Consider the following 25,561-nt stretch of genomic DNA (forward strand, 5'->3'; position numbering starts at 1 on the left):
TGTAGATTAGGATAACAATTATGGGAATGCTACTCCCTGTGCCTGAGAAATTATTTATTTCCTGATCTAAATCATCTGATAAGAGAAAATAAATGATGATAAGTCAAGAAATTTAAAATCTGGACGCTAACATGTGACAAGTAAAAAATAAGAATAGAGCTGAATTTGTGGCAAGGTAAAAATAGTCTCTCAGTAGATATTTTCTATATTTTTCAAGTAATACTTTTCTGAGGAAATATTTACAAATATATAAAAGGTATTTCATCTTCTAGACCAAATTTACCAACTTACCTAAATCCATTCCAGACTTTTTGAGAAAAAAACCCTGTACTTATCAAAGGCCAATTTGCACAAAGAAGCTGAATCCCAAAATTTTCTATATCCTTAATGTAGCATTCCAGAAACATACAATTTTGTTCTCCAATAAACATAGACTCACCATTTACTAGCTCCCACATATTAAGAGAAAAAAAGAAAACAAATAAGAAAGAAAAGGAGATAAAGGAAAAAAAGGAAAAGAAGTTTATCCCATGGAGCCATATCTCATCTCCATATTGTTCATATTAAAAATCTTGGAGTCATCTTTGTTTCCTAAACTTCATTTTTTCCCCATTCAATTTCTCAGCTAACCCTTTTTGTTATGTTATTGCATAGGTTAGTAGCATCCTAACCTTTCTTCCTACTCCGTACGATCTTCTTATAATCCAGTCTTTAAACAGAAACCACAGTGAGCGTTATTTTATTCTTCAAATATTCCAAATATTTATTTTCCCTGTTTTAGAAATTTGCACTTGCTGTTCTCTCTGATGATTGGATATTTTTCTTCTCATTATTTTATCCTAGCTCAAATGCCCCCTAATTCAAAAGTTTTTTGTTTGTTCTTTGTTTGTTTCTTTGTTTGTTTGTTTGTTTTAATGGCTACTCTAAATTATGATTTCTTCATTTTCTGCTAGAAAACAACATTTTAGGTTCTGGAGAGCACTGATCACTACTGGAAAATATTTTATTCTACTTTGTCTCGCAAATAAAATATAAGCTTATTGTGAGTGAGTACTTTTATGTCTTTTTCAAAGGATTACATATATACCCTGTAATGAATATTTTTAAATATCTGAATTAATGAATAAATGGATGAATGCATTTATTTTCCCAATAATATTCATGAAATATAAACAAAAATTTAATCACATAAAAACAGTGAAGATTAACTTTGTAAACTATTTTGCTTTATGCTTAAACAGACATACAATAAAGAATCATACAAATAAAGAGTGATAAAACAGATTTAGAAATTTAAAAATGCATATATCATACAGGAATGCTTGAATTGCTCTAGGTTAGACTGTATCAATAAGAAAATGAACGACTCAAAAATAATTTGGATTTTATTTCTACAGTAATATTGATAGACCAACTAAATAAAGCATTTGGACTTCAAGCATTATATTTATTTATTTATTCATCCATCCATTTATTTAATAAATATTTATCAAGTGTTATCATGTTCTAAGCTCTGTACTAGAAAGAAGGACCCAATTTGAGAAGAAGCAACAATATAACACATTTCATGAAACTTAGCAATAATTCTAATGGATGTATAATTCAGTAACAATTTTCTTGCAGGAATAAATGCAATAATCATAAAAAGTACTAAAAACAAGGCCTACTGAGAACTAAGCTTTAATATTTAGCAGTTAGTATTTTATCAGAAACATCATAGCATCCTTACTAGAAGACAACAGCATGATGAGAAGGAATATTCATAGGGACTGCCTGATTAAACAATGTTTGAAAGGCAACCCAAATGTCAAAGACAACCTAAATGTATATTAGGTGCCTAAGAATAGAATAAACAATATAGAAAAGCAAATAAACAGTGATTTAAAAGTAAACTCAGAAACTCTCCCACACCATGGATAAGACTACATTGCAGAATCTTGTTTAGAGGACAGTCTTCTGATATAAACGAAGTCATGTTTCACAGAGTGATATTTAAATGCATATTCTAAAGCTCTCTGTGTTATTATATGTTAGGGACATTATCTTCCTGAAATAACATCAAAATTTGAATAATATTTTGAAGATGCCTCTTCACATTTGTCTTCCATAGTTATCATTGCAGTCCCATTGATAAATGGTAAAAGTTAACAGATAGTTTTTTAGAAGTCAGCAATTCAGAATCAACTTTTTAATTAAATGCATATGCAGTATTTGTCTTTTCATTAAAATGTTTTTCAGTTATTTGAGGTCATTTCTGCTGAAAGTGTTTATTGCAAAAGAAAAGTGTTATGAATCAATGGAAAAACACATTTCTGAATAAAAAGTGTTTAATTTATATCATACACTTAAGGAAGAAGTCGATACTAACATAATAATAGTAGGGGACTTTAACACCCGTCTTACATCAATGGAGAGAACATCCAGACAGAAAATCAATAAGGAAAGACTGGCCTTAAAGGACACATTCTACCAGATGGACTTAATAGTTTTCCATAGAACGTACCATCTAAAAGCAGCAGAATACACTTTTTTTTTTCAAGTGCACATATAATATTCTCCAGGATACAGCACATACCAGGATACAAAACAAGTCTCAATAAATGTAAGAAGATTAAAATCATATCAAGCATTTTTTTAAACTACAGTGGTATGAGACTAGAAATTAACTACAAAAAAAAACTGGAAAAAATACAAACACAGGAAGCTAAATGATATGCCACCAAATAACCAATAGGTCATTGAAGAAATCAAAGAAAAAATTTTTTTTAAATCTGGAGACAAATGAAATTGGAAACACAGTTATCCAAAATCTATGGGTTGCAGCAAAAGCAGTTCTAAGAGGGATGTTTACAGTATACAAGCCTACCTTAGGAAACAAGAAAAATCTCAAATAAACAATTTAACCTTGCACCTAAAGGAAATAGAAGAACAAACAAAACTCGAAGTTAAAAGAAGAAATGAAATAATAAAGATCAGAGCAGAAATAAATGAAGTACAGACTAAAAAACAATAGAAAAAAAAATCAGTGAAACTAAGAACTGGTTCTTTAAAAAGATAAACAAAATTGGTAGACCTTTAGCCAGACTCATCAAGAAAAAAGAGAGGGCCCAAATAAATTAGAAATGAAAGAAGAAAAGTTGCAAATGACACCACAGAAATACAAAGGATCATAAGAGATCACTAAGAATAATTATATGCCAATGAAATAGACAGCCTGGAAGAAATAGATAAAGTCCTAGAAATATATAAAGTCCTAGAAATGTACAATCTCCTAGCACTGAATCAGGAAGAAATAGAAAATATGAACAGACCAATTACCAGTAATGAAATTGGACTGGAATTAAAAAACAACAACAGCAACAACAAAAGTCCAGGACCAGAAAGTTTCACAGGTGATTTCTACCTAATATTTAAAGAAGAGTTAACATCTATCCTTCTTAAACTATTCCAAACAATTGAAGAGACAGGGATCCTTCTGAACTCACTGTATGAGGCCAGCATCACCCTCATATCAAAACCAGACAAAGACACCACATAAAAAGAAATAAAAACAAAAAACAAAAAGACCCCAAAACTGTAAAGACCCTGAATAGCAAATTAAATCTTGAGAAAGAAGAACAAAGCTGGAGGTCACACACGCCCTGTTTTCAGACTATAATACAAAACTACAGTAATCAAAATAGTATGGGACTGGCATAAAAACAGACCAGAGATCAGTGGAATAGCATAGACAGCCCAGAAATGAACCCATACTTATATGGGCAATTAATCTATGACAAAGGAGGCAAGAATATACAATGGGGAAAGATAGCCTTTTCAATAAATGCTGTTGGGAAAACTGGACAGCTACATGGAAAAGAATTAAACTGTACTACTTTCTCATACCATATATAAAAATAAATTCAAAATGGGTGAAAGACTTAAATGTAAGACCTAAAATCATAAAACTCTTATAAGAAAACATAGACTATACATATTTTGACATTGGTCCTGGCAATATGTTTTTGGATCTCTCCTCAAGCAAGGGAAACAAAAGCAAAAATAAACAAGTGGGACTACATCAAACTACATCAAATTAAAAAGCTTTTGCACAATGAAGGAAACTATCAACAAAATGGAAAGGCCTGCTACTGAATAGGAGAAGACATTTTCACAAATGATATACCCAATAAGGGTTTAATAAAGTATACAGAGAACTGGTACAACTCAATATCAAAAACAACAAGCTGGGTTAAAAATGAGCAGAGGACCTGGGTAGACATTTTTACAAAGAAAACAGATGGCCAACTGACTTGTGAAAAGATGCTCAGTGTCACTAATCATTAAGGAAATGCAAATCAAAACAACAATGAGATACTGCCTCACACCGTCAGAGTGGCAATCATCAAAAAACAACAAATAACAAGTGTTGGTAAGGATGTGGACAGCAAGAGAACCCTTGTGCACTGTTGGTGGGACTGAAAATTGTTGTAGCCACCATGAAAAACAGTATGGCGTTTCCTCAAAAGACAAAAAGTAGAACTGCCGTATGATCCAGCAATTCCACTTCTGGGTATATACCCAAAGAAAACAAAAACTCTAGTTTGAAATGATATATGCAATCCAATGTTTATTGCAGCTTTATTTACAATAGCCAAGTTTGGAAGCATTCTACATGTCCATCCATAGAGGAATGGATAAAGATGATGCGACATATATATATACATATATACACACAATAGATTATTATTCAGCCATTAAAAAAAAACTTTCCATTTGTGACAACATGGATGAATTAAGAGGGTATTATGCTAAGTAAAATGTCACAGGATCTCACTTATATGAGGAATCTAAAAATCAAAACAAACAAACAAAACAAAACAAAATGAAAACAGAGAAATACAGAGAAAAAACAGATGGTTTCCAGAAAGGAGGGGGTGAGAGAGTGGATGAAATAGCTGAAGAGGATTAAGAGGTACCAACTTCCAGATACAAAATAAGTCACAGGGATGTAATATTCAACATAGGGAATATGGGCAGTAATATACTAATAACGTTGTATGGGGACAGACGGTTACTGGATTTATTGTGTTAATCATTTCATAATGTATACAAATGTCAAATCATTATGCAGTACACCTGAAACTAACATAATATTCTGTGTAAACGATACTTCAATTACAAAAAACGAATTCGGTAAAGGGATGAGTTCTATGTCTTCTCTGTCCAAGTGAATTTACTTTTATCCGAGAACAGCCAAAATACACTTTTTGAAAGGGAGATTCTAGTTTCTTTACATCATAAAAAAGTGAAAGAAGAGAGGCTAGCTAGTGGTACTATTCTTTCAGATTTAACTTCTTAACGATGTGAGAAATCTATTCACTGCTTATGTATCACAAAATACCAGATTAGACATTGATAGAATCTAGAAAAACAAATTGGAGGTCTAACATATTAACATGCTTTATTTTTTAATTATTATGAATAATATACTTTGTCCCCCAAAAAAAAAAAAAAAGAGAAATGCTAGATTAAAAGTGATATTGGGCATATATGAAAGCCAGGAAATACAGGCACACTAGGAATAAGTAATTTTGAAGAGGTAATGACTAAGGATTTTTCTACCATGTCCAAGAAGACAAATATTACTAAATCCACACATAGTGATACCACATTTGATAACATCAGAAACAAAGTAGAATTCTCAACAAAAAACAGAGGAAAGAGAAGCGATTACCTGGAATGGAAAGAATGTTAGGTCACAGCAGATCTCAACAGCATCTGTGCAAACAAGAAGTTAGTGGAAAATTATCTTCAAATTTCTGAGAAAAAAATTAAGTTGATCTATTATTATCAATTCTTTTTTTTTATCAATTCTTTTCTGCTAATTTTCAAGAATATTAGTAAAATAAAGATACCGTATGCAAACAAAAATGGTAGATTTTACTATTAGCAGGTTCTCACACACACAAAAAAAAACATGTAGAGTAAATTTTTCATGAAGAAGGGATTGAAATTTATGAAGACTGCATTGGGTTGGTGATGGTCAGTTTATGAAGATAAAGGTTCATTTCACAAAACAGCATTACAAAACTAAGAGATAAGTGTTATTTAAACAATTGGTAGGATTTATAGAATTTGAAAACTATGTCCTGATTTTTTACTGTTTTTGAGAAATTACTTTGCAATAAGTGCATTGAAAGAAATAAACTATGTATTTTCTATTTTTGTTGGAACAAGTATACAGTTTAAATTATGGGTAAGTACAATTTAATAAAGGTAGCTAAAACAGAGGGTTAAGATAATTCAGAGGAGACAGAGTTTGGCATGTATTGAATGAATGAGTAAATAGGTATAAAATGTGTGTTAGAAAGACTAATTTGAATTCATTATTGCAAATTTAATAAATAATAATTGATAATCAGGTAGACAAACATTCATTCTCCTTCTTTAGGAAATTAGTGAAATACTGAAGTATTTTATGGGAAGATTTCTAAGCAGAGCAGTGGTAAAGGTCTAGTTTATTTAACATAATATTTTCTTGAGAGTAATGGCTACAAAAAAAATACGCAATGATTGAATCAGTTGTGTGAAGATAAGATAGTAGAAAGTTTCTAGGAAGAAAGTGTTTTTTGTTTTGTATTGTATTGCATCATATTGTATTTTTGAAATAATACGGAAGTCACCCTTTTGCCTCTCTGTGGCATTGGTTGAGTGAGGGTATAGGGTGATTTCAGCTACCTTGTGAAGGAGAACAAGCCTAAGATGATGAGGCTATAAAATAGAGAGCATCAATGAGTTGCTGAATCAGATATACTTTGATGCTAATCTAGCTTTAGAATTTCATTTATGTGAGTCAACTGGTCATCTTTACTGTTTAGGCATTTTAACTTGTCTCCGGGCCTAGGGTGTTGGTATGCTTGTGACTGTCTGAAATGGAATGCATATTAGACAAATAGAGTTGAGCCCCTCATGGAGTCTAAGTAACCAGAGGTTTAAAAAACTCTCTGCGAAGATGTCAAAGTAACTGAAGATATGTGCAGAGGAAACTGATGTGATAATGTTGGTGGTGAAATGAGGAAGCACAGAATTTGGAAAAAGGACATTTAATTCCAAAGGCTCATTTAAATGGCTTGATGTTTGCAATACGCGTAGGTTTGTTTGTTTACTTTTTAAGATTGCTGTTCTTCTACTGAGTTTAGCACCCATAAATGAAGTCTGCATAAATTTACCTTCCAAGAGATATAATTTTTGCTATTAATTTTTTGAATTTCAGGTCAAGAAAGGGTTATGTAGGCATAAAATACGGAGAGTATAGACTTGTTGCCTGTGGTACATCGCAGAAAAGATATTGCTATTTACCATACAGTTGAGTATTTCTTTTGTTCTAGTTTTTTCCATCCTTCTTACAATTTCTTGTTTCCATTGTCAAGGCAGATATTTCCCCAGACAAAGTTAAACAGGCAAGACTTTATTCAAGACTCTTGCAATAGGGAGAGAATCCTAAACTCAGTCTGAGCTCAACTCCACTGACAAAAAGGGCTGGAGAGATTTTAAGAGCTGGGGCAGAGGAATCTTAGGCCATCTGTGTTTGCTAATCGGCTTGACCCAAAGGAAAGTAAACATTCTCTTACTGTCATAAGAGACAGTTTTATAACTTGGAGCAAGTCTGTTACCTAAATTAGTATTTTGCTCTGCCCCCCCCCCTTTCCTAGCCCCCAGGTAGACTAAGAGACAGGGTCAATATTGTCTTTGAGGATTACATTTCAAAGGAATGGCTCCCAGCTCCTTGAGAAAGACAGTCCTGGGTTATAAGAGACTTTCAAAAAGATTTACATCTCAAAAAGGCAAAGAAAGAATTTACAATTATAAGTTTTCTGAAATAAATGCTCTCTTTTTGGGAGGTCCAGGGCCTAGAGGCTTGTAGAAGCCAAGTTTTGTCTGAGGCGAATGGTAAGGTTGTCTTTGACACTATCTAACAAGTAGTGACCAATAAAACAAGGAAAAGTCAGCGTGTGATATTCTGGTTCTCTTTCTTCACCACTCTCATAGCTGAAGCTTTCAGGAGTGACATGGTGGTGTTGTAACTTGGTGGGGCCTCATACAGCCTTGGACTCTGAGTAACTGTAGAACACAGCTCAACCACCGACCTGAGTTGGACATGGAGACTAAGCAAAGTGTGTGTTTATTAAACTACTAATATTTGGTGTTGCTTTGATACTGCAGCATGATCTGGCACTGCCTGACTAATGCAGACATTGGTTTTGAGAGTAGAGTGCCATCTCAGCAAATCTAAAATGTGTGACAAGCTTATCAGTTGGGAGTGGAGGAAACAATTAGCAGAGGCTGGATAGATGTCACTTTTAAGCAGTGGGAGAATATTTGGTAACACCATGTCTGAAAAATCTTCTCAGGCTGATTGCATGTCCAATTATTTTGTAGCTCTAGGGGAAGAGGTCAAAAAAAAGTATATTAGTGGTTTTGGTTGTTATTGACTGAATTTTATCAGGTATTACCAGAAAGAGATAAGATAAGGAAAGAATTTGCTGAAAAGCAGAAATGAAAGGAAGTAAAAACTTTCTGGAACTTTGGACCTTGATGCTATGAGGCTCAAACAGTAAGAGATAATTGATAAAGGTTTTGAGAGGCAGCACCCTATCAAAACTCATCATTTTGACAAAGATAAAAATAAGAGTGTAGTCTTCCCGTTTATGTCAGAAATTCTCAGAGGATTCAAGTGCCTCAGGGGCAAAGATCAGATTAAGGATATAGAGGACAGTTAAACCTCAAAATCGAATTAACCGATTTAGAGGAAATTGGCCTATAACTTACCCCCAGAAGCCCAAGATTTCATCTTGAGAATATATATATATCCTCTGAATATATATATATTCAGATATGAATTATGATACATATCAGATATGAAAATTATGTCTTAATAAGAACTGTAGGTATGAATATTTGCTAACATATACAATGGGCTAACATCAAATAGATAAAAATTTTACTCTGTTTTGAGAGTAATATTGCTAAAGCAAGTACAAACCTGGAATAACAGTAGTCAAAATGAAATTGCTGTTACTATTTGAGACTTTTGCCCCTCCCTCCAAATTCTTTAATTGTCCATGAGTTTAAAAAGTTGAACCAGTCTAGCAAAGGTACATTCCCTCATGAGAAGCCAAAAATCATAAGGAAAAAGAAGCATCTCCCTGAGTGCAGGGCTAGGATCATTGAAAAAAATGCACCCTGGTACAAATCCTATAGAGCAGAATCAGGGACTAATCAATTAATATTCGCCAACACTGTTTATTGTAGGGCCTGCTCACAATGTCTATTCAGCAGGATTTCACAAATGCTACAGTCCTATGACTGTTCAGGGTCTTTTACTTCTTCCTTGCTGAGAAGGAGTATTTAGTGCAGGTAACCAGACCTTGTTTCACCATTGACTATTGGGAGTTTGTGTGTCCTTTAGTTCATAGTTTTTTTTCAGATTAAGAGCCACCACAACTAGACCTGTTGTTGAAATTACTACACAGCACATAGACATTCTGGAATTTGAGCTGGATACAGTGACAGTGGGTTTTTAGATTGTTTCCTTTGGGGATGATTGATGTGGTAAAAGAAAAATAAAATGTACAAAAACAGAAACAAAGTGGTATTTGGCAACAAAAACATGAATAAAAATTAATGTTCGGCAGATAATCTGACACCCTACATTAACCAGTCCTTTCGTATTTGAGTGCAGAATTGTCATATGAAAAGTCTGACCAATGAAGTATGAGACAAAGTGGTTGTATGCTACTGTAAAGCTTTATTGTCCCCCTGACACAGTGTATTCTGAGGTCACATATTGAGATGCTGCTATCATAATGAATCCATCTATCTGAGTATCTGGGTGACTTCATGGAATAAAGGACCCTCTCAGCTATGGCCCACAGTTCCTACATGGGACATGCAATTTGGAATAGAAATGAACACTTAATCCACTGAGAGTTTAGGGAGAGTTTTTTCACAGCATAACCTAGATTATCAGTAATAATACACACTTGATTGACTGAAAAAAAACATATTGAAAAGATCAGTGATCCATGCTCATGTTCTCTTATGTTCTGAAATCAGTGCTTTCTTATAAAACATGTACATGGATAATCACCACATGGGTACTAGTATTGAAATCTGAGAAAATCATACAAAATTTAGCAGGAATTGTGAACTAATTGGAATTATGAATTAATTTAAAAATGTGAACTAAATGTCAGGATGAGGTACAAATCTGATAAATGATAGTTGGTATCTGTTAGCCTTAAAAACCATCAATTCTGTGTAATATTTATATTTTATTGGAAATAGTGTAATATAAATTAATATAAAATACTACTCTAAAAATTTAAGAAATATTGAAAAAGTCACCTAAAAATAATGTTACCCTAACACAAGTGAAACTATTCTGTATTTTCCCTGCAGTCTGTTCGTATTTTTGTTTTATATTTTTCATATTATCAAATAATTTATCATTTATCAAAAAATATTTATACTGATAATTCTGATAGGTATTTAATATTCCCCAAACCAGAGATATAATAATTTACATAAATAATACACTTCTTCAGAGATAGTTAGCATAAATTGTTCAGCTATATATATATATATATATATATATATATATATATATATATAAACTCTGCTGAAAACTGCTATGCAAGAAACATTCCACATGATTCATATTATCTCCTTAAAATAATTGAAGAGTATTACTACTGTTTATGATTATTGTAGTATACTGATAAACTGCTTTCTGAAGAATGAAACTATGATGTAGCTATTCATGAGGTACACCTTCTTCAGTTTCACTCTTTTTTTGGCAATATATTGATACACTTATTGACCATAACATTTCAGTAGGTCCTAGTAATCTGAAATTGAATTCTGTTTGTCCTTTTCTGGCTCTTTCTGTCTCTGTATCTGTCTCTCTTTACCCATACACACACAGACACAGAGACACACACACTCCCTCATTTTTTTCCCCTCCTCCCTCCCTTCTTTCCTCCTCCCCTCCTCCCTTCCGTCCTTCTTTTATTCCTTCTTCCTTCTTTACCTTGTTTTCTTATTTCTTTCACCTATTCATGCAAATAATCTTCTATTCTTTTTCCATACACATATATATAAGAAGCATACATAGACATCTTCTACATTGCTAGATGCTACCAATCCCAACCCTACTCTAATCCTGATTAATATTATAGTAGTTTCTAAGAAGAAAAGGCAAAGCATATATTTTTAACATAGTACCCCATTGTATATTTTTAACTACAGCAAAACTCATTAGGATTTTGTGTTTTGTTTTGTTTTTTTCTGTTTACCTTAATTAGGGTTCCATCCAAAACAAGGCTTGGGTTCAGATAATTTATTTACAGAAGCAATCACATGTATCAGAAACGGGAGACTGGGCAGAATGAAACAAACCAGTAGAGTCAGGCAATCCAAGAGTCAGGTATTGGAATGGATACTGCTCTTAGTTCCCAGGACTCAAGCTTGCAAAGGAACCTCTCAGGAGCTATGTGAATGCCTTCCAGAAGTGTCCACTGATTAACTTTGGCTCTCATCCTCCACTGGTCAAGAATTGTCTCTAAGAGTCAAAACATAATATTTATGAATAAGTGCAAAATAGATTTAAAATATATCTTTTTCATTAATATTTTAAAATTAACTCATGGAAAGATTGAAATAGCATATGTGACTATGATATAAACTTTGTAAACAAGATGAATAGTGTTTTAAGTTGAAAAAATGTAGCCAATGAAAAAAAATTCTTTACTATTTCAGAAGTATTCTACCTGAAGAAGTCAGAGAAATTAGTACACCATTCCTTTCATCAGTGATTCAAGGGCTATACTATTATAAAATGTTATTTAATGTGCATAATAAGAGATTTAGCACTAATGACCATAGATTTTTTTTTTTTTTTGAAAGAGAGCAGTATTTTTTTAATCAATTTAAATTTAAGTTCATCACAGTTTTCCCTTGACATATTTATTGGCTTGCAATTTCACTACTGGTATAGAAAATCAAAATAGACTGGATCACAGATTGAGAGTAAGTCATTCTTATCTCACATTAGTATAAATAATTCTGTTTGCTTTAATATCAAAAGCAGAGAAATCTAATTATGATTCCTAATGTTGTGCAATGATTTGAATTAGAAAAGTAATTGGAGAATTATGTCTATTGAATTCTACCATCCATTAAATAATTCAAAAACAATAAGTATGTACATTTCCCAGGTATCTAAAATGAAGTCAGTGTGGATAAATAATTACTGGAGGGATTGGTAACAAAAGGAATGTTGACTAGTTGAATGTGATTAAAAATATTTAAAGAATATTGTGTATACAATTTGCTACAAATATGTGGTGCTATGAAGCCCAGGTCCAAAACTAGGAAACTAGATTTATAAATGATTAATGTGTACAATAGATCACAGGTAATACTCAGTCACATTATTCACAGTAACACACATGTTCTATACTTGCCACTGTCTTTAATAGACCATATATTTTCTAAAACAAAATATTAATACTCTGAATTATGAATTTTAAATAATAAGCCCAAATCAGATAAAAATTATGTTTGTAAAATTAAAAATATAACACAAAATACAGCTCTTGCAAATATTTAAAGATGAGTCTCCTATGAATAGACGACAGGGTGCAAATTTATCATGATCATATTACATCCATTTAGTTGTAAGAAATTTTGTGCAGAGTATACAGTAGGAAAAAAAAGCTTGTTTCAGAGGTATTTAATACATTTTGAATAACATGTTTAACTTACCAGTAGGAATATGAAAGCAAGAAAAGTAATGGCTTTTCTTCACATAATAAATACACAGTTATTACCTGCCTTTATAGAATCTTGAATCCAAATTCTTTTTCAGATATTTCTTGGACAAGATGCTACCTTTAATTAATGAACTTACACATGATGTGGAGTCAGAATATACTCTTTGCATTAATAGTAGTAATGGAAGATACAACACACAAATGAGAGACGACCTGACTTAGTCTAGTTACGGGCAAAAGTAAAAGGTTGATGCCCACTATTACGGATATGATTTAATTATTTCCTGGAAGTTTCACTAATTCATACTGAAAGAGATGAATATTTCCATTATCAGTAGTCGACATAATAGTCTACTTTTAAATCTTAGAGAAATCAATTGAAAAGCTATTACATCTAGAAATAAGATTCACTAAAGTGCCCACTTACAAAGTGAAAATACAAAAATCAATATTTATGCAAGTTAGTCATCCTTTAAGTATCAGTTTAAATATCATCCTCCAGATTAAATTTCAAATAAGCTCTTACATCATTGTCACACCTTGTAATTTTCCTTCATAGTTTTACCACCATGGTAATATTGTGATTATTTATGTTAGAGTTTTATAAAAATTATAAATTTAATATTTCAAACCAAATACTAAAGAAGTGTTTATTTATTTATTTATTTATTTATGGCTGTGTTGGGTCTTCGTTTCTGTACGAGGGCCTTCTCCAGTTGCGGCAAGCGGGGGCTACTCTTCTTTGCGGTGCACAGGCCTCTGTCGCGGCCTCTCTTGTTGCGGAGCACAGGCTCCAGACGCGCAGGCTCAGCAGTTGTGGCTCACGGGCCTAGTTGCTCCGCGGCATGTGGGATCCTCCCAGACCAGGGCTTGAACCCGTGTCCCCTGCATTGGCAGGCAGATTCTCAACCACTGTGCCACCAGGGAAGCCCCAAGAAATGTTTAAAATGTGACTGCTTCTAAAGTTCACTTGGAAGAATAAATCAGTGCAAATAGTTAAAACATTTCTGTAAAGGAAAATGAGAAGTGAATACCTACACCACAATCAATGATATGCAGTACCACTTTAGCTATTTAAAATTGTGCGATATTGGCTCAGGAATAGAAAAAAATTTCACATAGCAAAACAATTATATATGTTATCAAATAAGTAAGAAAGGAACACTGGCTTTAAATTTTAATATCTTAATTTTTTTAATTTATTTTTTCTTAATAACATAACATATATGATTTCCCCAAGCCTATTAATGAAAACAAATAATTTTAAATGAGATGTCGAATTTAAAACACTACATATTTTCCCACTTATCTGAAAATCCAAATTGATATTAAACCCATTCTGGTCAGTCATCACCTGTTTTTCTCAACTCTTCACCATTTTATGTCTTCTGTCCACTTATTATTGAAATACCTGCAGTAGTGGTATGAATTATCATTGGTATGTGAGCAAGCAGTGATTATCCAAATGCAATGGCAGGTGAAAAGTCAGAACAGAGAGCTAGTGTTTCTCTCCATGTTTTAAACACACACACACACAAACACACACACAGCACGATAATCCAATTACTAAACAAGGTCAAAACCACTATCACTGCTTTTCTAACACATACACACACACAATTATAAAAACGGTTCTTCTCCCCAGGACTTCTGACCATTTTCTACACATTTTGATTTTTTTCCCTGCAATTTTCAAAGTATGTTAATCTGGAGAAAAAAGAGTATTTTGTGCACATTCAGAATCTTGGCAAGGCAAATTTTTTTTGGTCATATCTGAAGTGGGCGGTACTGGAAAATAAGCTTTCCTTGAGGATCACATAGTTTTTTCAACTTGTTTCTCTCCAGTGGGTAAGTGGGGCCTCAAAGGTAGTTTTAAGTCTCAGTGACACAATTTTGTACAGCCTTGAAACTGTTTTTAAAAATCCAAAACCTCTTAAAAAATTAATATACTCCCCTAGACAGCCTTTGAGTGGCCTCCACCTTCATATGTCATTGAAAGGACATGCTACCCACCCTTTAACCTTATTTTCTAATATTCAAATTTTATATAATTTTTCTGATGCATACTTGCAAAATCCCTGAGTAATAAGAAAGAAATATGGTGAATTATGTAATGGCTCTCAAAGCCTTTGCCAAAATTAACAAATGCCGTTTCTGTTCACATTTAATTGAAAAAAGCAAGTAACATGGCCACACCTAACAACAAACATGGTAGGGACATTGCATTTCCATCATGTGCCTGAACATTAGATAGACAGAAGCAGTAACAATAACAATATAGAGTTGGAATGAGCATTAATTTGAGTTGACAGAGGTAAAATAATTGGAACTGGTTCTGGCACTTAGCACACTCAGTGTAAGTATTATTTGTTTTTTGCAGTGTTCTGTATTTCCTGAATTTCATCTATCTTACTAGTCTTTTTAAAGAACCATCTTTCCTTAGCCTTGATCTATATTTTAACTTTCTTACTTTTCCCCCTAGCTTTATTGAGGTATAATTGACAAATAAAACTTGTACATATTTAAGGTGTACAATACATTGTGAAATAATCATCATATTCAAAGTAATTAACATATCCTTCATTTCACATAGTTACCTCTGTGTGTGTGTATGTGTATGTGTGTGTTATGAGAACACTTACAGTGGATATTTACCCAGAAGTGGGATTGCTGGATCACAATGTAGTTCTATTTTTAATTTTTTGAGAAACTCCATAGTTTTCTATAATAGTTATATCAATTTAGATTCTCACCAACAGTGTATTAGGGTTTCTGTTTCTCCACATCCTTGCCAACACTTATTATTTGTCTTTTTGATATTAGCCATTCTAACAGATGTGAAGTGATATCTCATTGTGGTTTTGATTTGCATTTCCTGATGACTAGTGAAGCTGAGCATCTTTTCAAGTCAGTTGTTTCTTTGTTGATGTTATGTCTGGGTGATCTATCTATTATTTTAAGTGGGGTATTGAAATCCCCTGTTATTATTATATTGCTATCAATAGAACTGCCTTCAGTTCTATCAGTATTTGCTTTATATATTTAGGTGCTCTGATGTTGGGAGCATATATATTTATAATTGTTATATCTTTCTGTTGAATTGACCCATTTATCATTATATAATTACCTTCTTTGTCTTCAGAGACAGCTTTAAATTTAAAATCTATTTTGCTTCATATAATTATAGCTATCCCTGTGATATCTTTTTACAGATTAACAGAATTGATAAGGGAATCTTCATGCTAATGTCAATGATCTGTGCTTAGGGAACTCTAAACAGTGGGAGTTATTTGGGGTGGCTTGAAATATTACCTATTATATAGAACTATAAAAGTAGCTGGTAACCAGTCTGTGGCTCCTTGTATCACCATCAAATTTTATATTTCATAAATTTGATGGGAGTTAGTTTGACTAATCTTCACCAGTTCTGATTCTTCTAGCTCTATATAAGAAGATTAAGGGAAGAATAGTGTGTTTTTTAAAACCTACTATTATTAATTGGGTCCATAAATGGATGAGTGGCTTTGCTTTCACTTTAAAGTTATATGTGACTTGAAAACGGTCAGAGAGCTTGAGTTTTTAAGTTTGAAGATAATTTCAGACAATCATTATAAAATCTCTTTGCCAGCAAGTTGTTCTGGGTTGATAGCATCAACTTAGGAGGTGTTTTGCAATGTAACTAATTAGGTACACCAGGAGATTTTGGTTCTGTTTCACAGGTGATAACATTAAACATCTGGAGTCAATATTTCTAAATGAGAAAATTTTTAAATAGCATCATTAGTATTATTTACACTTACAAAAACTAATAGAAATATTAAAAATGTAACAAAGATATAAATTCAAAATATGTATTTTTTCTCATCATGGATTGTTTTATGTATTTTTGTCTCAAAACTTACATCTTAGTTAATATTCTTATCTTTTTGTTTTATCATGAAAGTTTTAAAATTGCCATAGTGCTTTGAATTTTCTTTCACAACCTCAGACAGTACCTGAATAAATAAACCTTATCTTTAAAAAAGCTTTCTCTTTCTACTGAGGCTATAAATTGGAGACATGCAAAATCATACTCTGTCCAATATTTTATTTGCAAGTACTGATACAGCTAGATAGATGGAAAGACAGAGATAGAGATATAGAAAGAGAGATAAAACCCCCTGAAAAACTGATAGCTAAAAATGCATTTTTAAAAATAAAGAATATTTAGGGCTTATAAGGTTTGTTTTGTGGAATCTTATATTTATTTTCCACTTGAGGTACTTGCCTAAATATTAGCAAAAATATTTCTTTATCATATACAATTTATGAGAGATAATTTACTATCTCTAATAAAATAATGCTGATTTTCAGATTTTGCATATTATTCACAACAAATATGCCCATCTTACTATTGATCCAGTCATTACAAAGTACAGGTAATGTAGGCCAAATCAAAGATGGGATAAAAAATTTTTTTTGTGGACCAAGAGTGGATTTCAAACCCTGTCTCTACCATAAAAATGATCATCCAATGCATATTGTTGGGGTATTTGCTTAACAATCTGGAAAATATATAAATTTATAACTTCTACTTTATACTATATACCTATAGCATATTAAGCATGTACTAAACTATAAATTTAAAAAAATACTAGTTAAAATACATTCTAAAGCTGAATGTAATTAAAGTAATAATAAAAATACTTATAGAAATACATTTTACTACATACGATTATTACATCTATCCATGCCATTTACGATAAACAGAAAAAAATAATTAGCAAACTAGATCAAGAGTCAGCAAACTATTGTTTGCAGGCCCATCCCAATCCATTGCCCGTGCTATGAACTAAAAATGAGTTTTACATCTTTAAGTATTATTAAAACATAAAAGAGAGGGAGTATAACTCCCTACTTCTACGTGTGAGCTGTGTATACTGACTTCCCTCCAAAGAGTACAATATGGAAATGGGGGAAAAAAAGCAACTTCACAGTGGAGAAACCTTACAAACACTACCTCATCTCGGTGATCAAGGTCAACAACAACCATAAATCATGTTGATACTGTGGACCCTTGTTATGATGTGAGAAAATGGCACTTTACCTCTGTGATCTTCCATCCCCAAACCCATATCCCTAGTCTAATAATGGGAAAGATATTAGACAAACTCCACTAGAGGGGCATATTTCCTAATACCTCAAAACTTTAAAATCATGAAAAACAAGGAAAGTCTGAGAAACTGTCACAGCCAAGAGGAGCTTAATAAGACGTGACAAGTAAAAATGATGTCATATTCTGGATGGGATCATGGGACATAAAAAGGACGATAGGAAAAGACTAAGAACATGTGAACAAATTATGGACTTTCGTTAATAATAGTGTGTCAATATTGGTTCATTAATTATAACAGATGTACTATATTAATGTAAATTGTTAATAATTGGGACAATTATGCAAAGATTACATTGGAACTCTGTACTATCTGCTCAATTTTTCTGTAAATCTAAAGCAATTCTAAAAAAGTAAAGTCTATTAATAAAAATAATAAAAAGAAGAAGAACGTGTGACAGGAAACATACTTGGCCCACAAAGCCTAAAATGTTTATCATCTGGCCATTTACAGAAATGTTTGCTGATATCTGAGTTACATTTTTTAAAAATATTTAATCTCCACCAGGCTAATCCAGTTGGTAGAGCATGAGACTTTTAAAAATACTACATTTATTCTATCAGGTTATGATGAATTATGGTGAAATAATGACCCCAAACCTCAGTAGTTTAGTTCAGTTTAGGTAGGAAATAAAATCCTAGTTTTTCCCTTTAGTAATCTAATTTCAGTCAAGTTTCTTTTCTTACTGATCTTGCTATATCATATTGAAATTATATTTTGAATGTCTGTCTTACCTACCAGACAGCCAAATCTTAGGAGAAAGGAACTATGCCTGTTTATATTTCCATTACCAAGTGTACGACCAGGAATATAGAATGGGGGAAAAAATATGTATTCAATATAACTAAAGTCTTTAAATATAACTGCAGGTAAACATGACTTCTCAGTAGCAGGATGAAATATATTATCAAGAATTACCATACTAAAATCTGTCTCACCTGTAGCGGAAAATGAAACAGAAACAAGTACTGTAGGGGAGAAATTAATGAAGTCAGTTTTGCAGAGTTCAGGTTTTAGTGTGTGATAAACTAGGTTTCAAACTGCTAAAAGGACAACTTAACCTGCGCTCCCTGCAGTGGAAGCACAGAGTCTTAACCAGTGGACCACCAGGGAAGTCCCAATATATTCCTTTTATATACCTCATTTTCATCATATTTTTGTGCATAGATAACAATATTTACTCATAAGAATGTTGTGATGAGTAAATGAATCTGTGCCTGCAACCTCCTCAAGCATCTCTAAGACACAGCAGAAATCAAACATGTTAATTTTACTACATTGTAAGGCTAAGATAATTACTCATATTTTATAAACCTATGAATGCTATACTATATTAATTCTATACTAATGTATATGTTCAAACAAATGTAAACTGTAAATATATTTTCAAAACATGGAATAATATTATTCACATGCCATTTGGTTTGCTGACATTTATTTCCAAAAGAGCAATTGCATTTGTCTTTCTCATTCTTAGGTTTTTCGAAATAGCTATAGAAGTGGAAAAAGAAAGCTTTGTAGTTGTCATTCAGACCTTCCTCAAAATTAATTTAGGAGTCATGGTATGCCTGAGAAACTTTTTGTCTTTAAGGGATTTGCATATATGTTTCAAATAGAAGTATTTGACATAGCGTCAAATCACAAATTGTTACAGATTTGCTCCTTAACTGTAACAAAAGTAGTAGATACATTTTTTTTGAAACAGTCACTAATCTTACTAATATAACCTGTTTTTTCAATAGTTTCTGTTTTAAAGTTACATTTCTTAATTTTTGTATTACTCTCTCAGAAAAGTAATGCAGCACAACAATTTAGTATTTTTTTCTTTAGTAAACTGAAGTTATACCCCCTAATTTAGAGTAGTTTCAAAACTCACTAAATAAATAAAATTCTATATTACTTATATTACTACTATTTAACTGGCATTAATAATCATTACATTTATATTTGTGCAGTTTTCTGATTATGCTAAATTAAAATATTTTTAAATTAGATATTTGTTGTTTCTTTAATCATATTGGGAAACTGATATCCCTGAAGTAATTCATATTAAAATGGAGTACTAGGAGATTTCTCTAGCACTTTTTCTGTTCCGCATGAGCATTTTACACTGAGAAAAAAAAAAATTTTCATGTATATTAAATAATTGGATTGATTCTGTGCAAATAAAATAAATTCCACCTAATATACTAATTCTAAAATACATAAAATATCACTTTATTGAGTCATGTTTGGGCATTTATTGAGAAATAAAATTATTATATCTTGTCAAGAAGAGTAGAAAGTATATGAAACATTGAGAAATGTTATGCATTTAGAATATCTTCTTCCAAATATACAGACAGGATCTGTTGTGTGTGTGTGTGCGTGTGCACATGCACACGCACACACATGCATGCTTGATTTTTATTTATATTAAAGGAAAAATTAGATATAATTATCAAGAAATATTAAATGTTTTAAAATTAGTGAATATGGAACTTAAGACTGGAAATATATATATACGTACATGGCTGCATTATTTATTTATTTTTGTTGTAAAATATGTATATTGTTCTTTTTCTAAGTTTGATCATAACACAGAATAGTCTTTTTATCTTTAATCATATGATCTGATGTTCTAATCATATTTTGAGTATTTACCAAAAAAAAAAAAAAAGGAAAGAAGACAAAGTGGTTAAAATGTTTTACTGAAAAAAGGCCTGAGACCTGGGAGATAGAAAAATATTTACCCTTTGTTATTTCATCTCCTAGCCAGCAAATTTAAAGTTCTATACAATGTCATTGGACATTCAAAACCATTTTAAAACTTTTTTTTTTTTTTATTAGTTACACAAACTATGCCACTCATTCATAGCAGAAAACAAGTAGAAAATCCAGAACTTGCAACCAAGATGCCCTTCAGTAGGTGAGTGTATAAATAAACTCAACATCCCAGCAATGGAATGTTCATCCCAGCAATGGAGTTCACACTAAAAAGAAATGAGGTATCAAGTCATGTAAAGACATGGAAGAAACTTAAATGCATATTAGTAAGTGAAAGAAGCCAGTCTTAAAAGCTACATATTGCATAATTCTAAATACATGACATTCTGAAAAAGGTAATGGGGACAGTAAAAGATCAGTGATTGGGAATGGGGAAGGGATGACAAGAAGAGCACAGAGGATTTTTAGTGCAGTGAAAATACTCTGTATCGTGTCATAATGATGAACACATGTCACTATACATTTGTCCAAACTCATAGAATGGACAACACAAAGAGTGAACTGTAATGCAAACCGGGGACTTTGGGTGATAATGATGCATCAGTGAAGGATTCATCAGTTATAAAAAAACGTAGCAAACAAAAAAACAAAAAAAACGTAGCACTCTTGTGGCAGTGTTGATAATGGGTGGGGAGGCTATGCACATGTAGGAGCCTAGGTGTATGGGAAATCTCTGTACCTCCCCCTCATTTTAATGTGAATCTAAAACTGCTCTGAAAAATAAAGTCTTTAAAAAAAACAATCCAGGAACTCTGGATAATTGTGGACCTTAGTGTAATGCCTAAATCTCAAACAGAGGTTAATTTCTGTCCTGAAAATAAATGCAAAGGACTGGAGAAATTTGGTTAAAATCAATAAAATTAGAGAATTAGATAAAAATAATGAAAACTAATGTTAATGTTCTCAATAACTCATGAGATCTTATTCAGCTTTTGCAGAATTATGAGAGTATGAATTATGTTAATCATCACCTAAAACTGTAAAATTAAAAAATATATACTTGCAAAGGACATTGCCTAAAATAGCCAATTATTATTTAGAAAATATTTTATGAAATTGATGCAAAATACTGCAACAATGTAAACTGTCTACTGATTTTCAATTCATACACCGTAAGGCTTATGATTATTATCCTGATTAGGTTTGCTTTATTTTTATAACTGCCAGCTCCACTTCCTAAGCTCCCATTTGCTCCTCAAAACATCTACCTCTATATGCTTCTAAAGTAACTCTTGTTAAGAAGAACCCAATAACCATCACTTTGAGAATTTCAATATCACCACATCTATGTTCTCATTTTATAGTCCTTACCAGTTTTCGTCCAACTGGCAAATTGTTTTATTTTCGAATTTCTTTTACTCTTGATCTCTGTGTTGTGTGACTTAAACGTAATTTTCAAATTGTTTTCATTCTAATTATTCTCAATGAATAGTTAAAAATCTAGAGTGGTAAGAACTTGATGCATATACACAATTGATATTATTATTACTGGCTATTAAATATTCATTATGGTGTTTTATATCCATTATATTTGGGCATTATGTGACATCTATTAGTATACTGATACTTATTGTATGAACTTTCAATATACTGTGCAAAGGAGATTTCTTATAATAATGCAGCGCTTTTTACAAAGTAAGTAGTCAATAAATAATTCTTGAATTGAATGGATTAGGCTACTATATTTTAGGGTCAGTCCTTTAGTACCGTTTTATACTAGATTTTATTTACGGAATTGTGGTTAATTTAGCACATAATTTTGCAAACAGTTTCTTGTTTGTTTCCGTTCTGTTGTATAGAAGCCTTGATGAACTATGGATAGCCATTTTTTTCTTTAATCTATAAGTATATTATATCCAAATCACTCTATTTTCCAGGACATGCATTTGAAACATTAAGCTATGTGATACAACTGTCACAAACTAAAATCCTGTATTTGTAAAAGCTATTTCATCATTGATAATAAAGCATATCTAAAATAAATGCAGAAGTAGAAATCAACACTTGAATTATATTGTGCTCTATAAAAAGACAGTTATTTTATTGAGCTCTCTTGAGCCACATAAGTACCAAATTAAATGATTCTGAAACTCCTAATTATTTTCAAATCAGTGCCATACTCTACATATACCAGAAACTATTGGAAAACTATTGGGGAAAAAAAAAAATCTATAATAGAGTAATAAAAATATAGAATTCAGAACTATATTTATGTTCATATTTAATTGTATCCCTTACTGTAGATATTTCACTATTTTGATCTGTTCACATCAAATCATGGTGAATAATCTTTCATTCGTCTACAATAAATCTTATTAAGTGAAACCGGATACAGTTTCATGCCGGCTCAGAATAATACAGTTGGATGTGCATTGATGTTTTGGAGTTTCTGATGGAAATTTGTTTCAAGTAGGTTGCAATAATCCAATTTCATTTTGACAGGTTACTGCTAAATGTCACTCAGGGATATTTAAAAATATTTTTTCAACTTCAGAAATAGAATTTTAAAGTTGAAAAAGGGATAATGTATATCATTTATGTCAAAACCGTTCGTTCTAAATTTGAGAAAACTGTTGCACAGAGGGGATAAGTAATGTGCTTAGTCACATAGCTAATGGAGATGTGAAATTAGAGAATAATTTTTTGATGTGACTACATTTTAATGTGTATTGCTTTGCAGCAAGGAAACCACAGAAAGAGACTTTTGGGAGTGGAGACAAGTCCTTTAAATACAAGGTTAAAGAAACTTTTCCAGAAATGGATTGTGACTTAGAGATTATTTCTTCTTATTTTTCCTGAGCCTCTAATCCAAGGAGTTTGTCAGTAGATCCTTGTATATTTATTTATCTAAGATTAAAAGTAACCACGTCTTCCTGAGAATGACTCAATGAATAATAGCCTTGAGTTTTCTTATTTAATCACTGGTGAGGGCTTTGAGCTCATTGCCTCAAAGAAGGAGTTATAGTTATTTGGTGGAGCTGCAGGAATATTGTTTTCAGAAAGTTTTTAGAGAATGTCCTCAATATCGTTTTACTTCCTACAGGTTTAGGTAATATTTAAGAAGTGAAAGAACTTGGAACATAAAATGGGAGCAAAATTTCAGAATTGAGAGAAGTTGAGGATACTATGCAGTACACTTTAAGAATAGCCAACAGAGCCAGATTCAAAGTCAATAGAATCCTCAGAACATACACATATAGATTAAAAATCCACTTTATAAAGTCATTCATAAGAATATGCTTCAAGATCTATGCCACATAAAAGAAAATAATGATGAGTAAATAAGATTCTTTGCACTAGTAATCATCCATTCCAAATTAATTGAGATCCTGTAGTATAGCTGAAAATATTTTAGATACTAGGTAAACAATAGTAAATAAAACACAGCCCTAACCTCAATTATTTCAAAATATGCAGAGAAATGTACATTTAAAAGTCAAGGTGTATAAGAAATCTAATAAAAGAAAGTAGAATAATAGAGATGATTCTTTGGATGAGTTTTAATGAAGCAATATGAATTTTCTAGTATATAATGGGGCAGTAGAATTCCAGTGACAGTGATGTAAATGCACATTTGCATATGGCCGATAGAGAGCCTGGGGATTTAGAAAACTGCCTGGATAGACTCTGACATTTTAACTTGAGCCCCCTTGCCTAAAGAGTATTCATACATCTTTGCCATCCTGAATGTTTTTGTGGCCTGATATAAAGCATGCAGATTTTAGAAGAGTGACCGAAAATAAGTTTTTCTGATATATTAAAAAAAACTGGATGTAAGAGACGATAAAATGTGATGAAAAAAGACTTTGAATACTTAAACATGGAATAAGTGGGTGAATTATTAAAATATAAAACTCTTTAGAAAAACTTTCCTATGAGTTCCTCAGCCCTTTTCTCATGCTGTTTTCAATTCAAAGGCACGGTGATTCTACAACATCATGTCTTTCTGTCGCTTCATTGTCCAGTCAGTTTCTACACTGATCATGGGCTATTTGTATCCAATTTGTTTTCATTGGTCAAACTGTTAAACAGATTGTTGCCAGATAGCCATGTCAAGTACTGTGCTAGAAGCCAGTTGCAGGGATTATCCCAGATGTCACTTTCTAGTGCCAAGTATTATATTTTTTTGCATGTGTTTGTTTGCTTTTTGCATTGCAATTATCATTTTATAAAGCCTGCTAAAATATATCTATATTTTCTACTACAGATAGAGATTGGTCTGTTCTGTTACTGTCCCACACAGCAGTCTGCAATACAATAAAGCATTATTCACATAATGAGATCTTAGAGTAAATGTTCTTATCACTTACTGATCTCCTGTTTTCTCCTTCTTTCTCATTTATCTGTGAACTCACTTCCATAATTTAAAGTAAAATACTTGTAGTTGAGGATTTTCACTCTTCATTTTTCCCTTTTCCAAAAGGGGAGGATGATCTTACTTTGTATTCCTTCCTTATCTCTTCAAGTTCAAAATAGGAAACTGTCCATAAATAAGGAGACTTGTTATTATCAGGTCACTAAATAAGGAATATAAATTAGTAGATTTAATTTCAACATTTTAATTGATATAGTTTAGCTACCAAATAATCACGAAATATCTATTTGTATGGTGCTATTTCAAATTTACATAAATTTGCAAATTTACAAAAAATATTTTATAGAAATAAGTCGATTTTAAACATGCTAAATGTAAGGCATGTATCTTATATATGGGCGAGATCATACTCTTTAAATACAAGGTGCAGAATTACTTTGTTATTAACAAATGCTGGATAAAAAATATGACATTTTCAAGTAGATATAGCCATTTCCCAAATTGACAAA

This window comes from Balaenoptera physalus (genome assembly GCF_965194825.1).
Source record: "Balaenoptera physalus genome assembly, chromosome: 18".
Classification (NCBI taxonomy): Eukaryota; Metazoa; Chordata; class Mammalia; order Artiodactyla; family Balaenopteridae; genus Balaenoptera; species Balaenoptera physalus.